The sequence below is a fragment of the Echinops telfairi genome, unplaced genomic scaffold, assembly GCF_000313985.2.
Source record: "Echinops telfairi isolate 266 unplaced genomic scaffold, ASM31398v2 ScPeMD7_36;HRSCAF=134, whole genome shotgun sequence".
In the NCBI taxonomy this organism is placed as follows: Eukaryota; Metazoa; Chordata; class Mammalia; order Afrosoricida; family Tenrecidae; genus Echinops; species Echinops telfairi.
Genome location: NW_022103934.1, coordinates 2,720,665 through 2,723,235, shown reverse-complemented (window position 1 = coordinate 2,723,235; position 2,571 = coordinate 2,720,665). Strand labels below are relative to the sequence as shown.

The window sequence follows — 2,571 nt, the reverse complement described above, 5'->3', positions numbered from 1 at the left end:
AAGTAGAAAGCAAATGTTTTTACAATGAAGATGGGAACAAATGTACAAATGTGCTTGACACAATGGATGTATGCATGGGTTGTAATAAGAGGTTTATAAGCCTCCAATAAAATGATTAAAAAACCCCCCAAACTGAACTAATAGGACACATATGTATGGATAGGAAGCACACACACACACACACACACAAAATAAATAAATAAATAATAAAACAAATAAATATGTTTTAAGAAATTGGCTCTTGTAATTGTGGAGTCTAGCAAGTCTGAAACTGGTAGGGCAGGCCAGCTGGCTGAAAACACAGGCAGGAGTTAACATTGCAGTCTTAAGGCAAACTTTCCTGGAAACCTATTTATTTTTAGTGCTTATCAGCTTAGGGGACATTTCATGATCTAGTACTCTATTGGACAATAATCTATTGTGACCCATAGAGTTAGTACAGATTTTTAAGACCTTCTAATTGATTGGCTCAGAACTGCTCATGCTATCCAAGGTAATCTCTTTTAACTCAGTTAACTGATTATAGATGTTAAGTCCATGTACAAAATACCTTCACAGCAGCACCTAGATTCTTATTGGATTAAATAACTGGCCTTGCCAAGCTGACACAACTAACCACTACAGGTGGCCCAGGTGAATAAGTGTGCTTTGAGCACATCTTGTTGTGAAATGAGCCTATAAGTTGTTTCAATTGTCATTCAAGTACTTGAAACATTTCCTAGCTTTCCTTGTCCTCCCTATGTCCGATAATTTGACTCCTTGGATGGAGTAAGTGGTTAACATGCTCAGCTGCTAAGTGAGAGAGTAGAGATTGGAGTCCCCAAAGGTGCCTGAAAAAAAAAGGCCTAGAAATCTACTTCACTAGAAGCAGCCACTGGTCTTACAACTGTATTACAGAGCACTGTTCTGCTCTGAGAGACATGGACTCATTAGGAGTGGGAATCAACTTGATAGCAACAGGCGGTGTCTCCAAATGTCAGAGAAGAGCCCTCATTTGGCTTGGGCAGGGGATCCTGTTGGATTGTGACTATCAATGGATCCCTAGACTTCTCTTACAAAGACTGGAGGTGAGGGATGATAGGTTTAGCCCTTTTTTTTTTCTAAAGAGGACTCAACTCATGGAAGAAAAACTTTTAATTGCTGTTGCAAAAAAAGATCTGTATGAAGTAGAAATTGGTTTCAGTAACATTCATTCAGAGAGTGTGTTCTAGAAACTGAAGGTAACTGGACGTGCACTTCTGGCAGCAATTGAATAGAACAATCCCAGGTGCTTTGGCTGAGGTGAACCCCTAATGAGGACGAAAGCCTTGTCTCTGGGGAATTTTGGGTGATACCTGGAGAAATATTATACTGTGCACAAACCACATTGAATTGTTTTCACAAGTGTTGTAAAGTTTCATACAGTAAAGGGTTTTTTTCTACATGCACTTCAATTTCACAGCAAGAGTGGCATAGAATACCTAAACACAGAAGAGAGCATTCATGCAAGATATCTAACTCCTTGATATAATAACGCATACAATTCACAATGATGACACTATGCTTACATCGAGGGCTTTCTGCAACTGCAAGGTGGTGGTTATGGACAGCATGGCCCCCGGGATCAGTATCTAGAAAGCAGCCACCACCTTCTTCTATGTGTGTTTTCTTTTTGCGATTTTTCTTCGTATTTCTTAATCAACTCTGCTGCTGTTGCTCCTTCTTAGCAAAACTGGTGAAAACAAAGTTGTCATCATTGAACATAGCACTCTGGCAATCAAGACGTTTAAAACCTTCAATCTCCTGGGGCAAAGAAAGCACTGTGCGACATTTACAACTCTGATTTACAAACAGGGTGGTCACACATTTTCCTGGCTTGAAGACTTCCACCACTTTCCTGATCAGGTCATCATAGGAAGTCTGACTTAAGTGTGTTTCAAAGCTAACTTAAGGCAATTCTGGTTCTGGAGTGATGTGAATAGTCCAATAAGTTCCATCCAATTTCATTCCATTCATTGAATACCCACAAGGATTGAACAGTGGAGCATCAATGACAGAACGAGTGACATCCTTTGCAGGAACCCCATCTTTCATGGAGAACTGGTCCATAACTGCTGGGTCCAGCTCACTCATCAGAACGTCCAGGGTGTGATCTGGCTGGCTGATGACTCGACTCTCTGGGAAATCCAGAGCATATAAGTACCAACAGTCAGAATTCATACGTCCCATACAATACGCTGCTCCATTTGGGAAAATTGCATTAAGAAACTCTATTTCTTCCTGGAAATTCCAGTGTGGGTACCCTTGGTGAGAAGGCTTCATGAAATTCTTACGAGAACAAAAGAAGCTTTGAATGGAGTCAAACCCACTGTAGTCCCTAGCAAGCTTCAACGGGGGAACCAGGGCTTTCAGTAAGAGGGTGGAATCACATGTCTTCAAAAAGAAACGTCTCTGGGAGACACACATGCTACTCTCATCGAGTACACAAGCTTCCTGCTTGCCAGTTTAGGTCACACTTATGATTGAACATTCCACATCCTTCAAAAGCATATCCCACTCGGATCTCGGGATGGTGTGAAGATCCCCAGATCC

General features: G+C 41.2%; 1 pseudogene; it reads right to left on the bottom strand.

Annotated features, from left to right (window-relative positions):
* Positions 1-1,677: 1,677 nt before the first annotated feature.
* Positions 1,678-2,571, bottom strand: LOC101641603 (annotated as a pseudogene).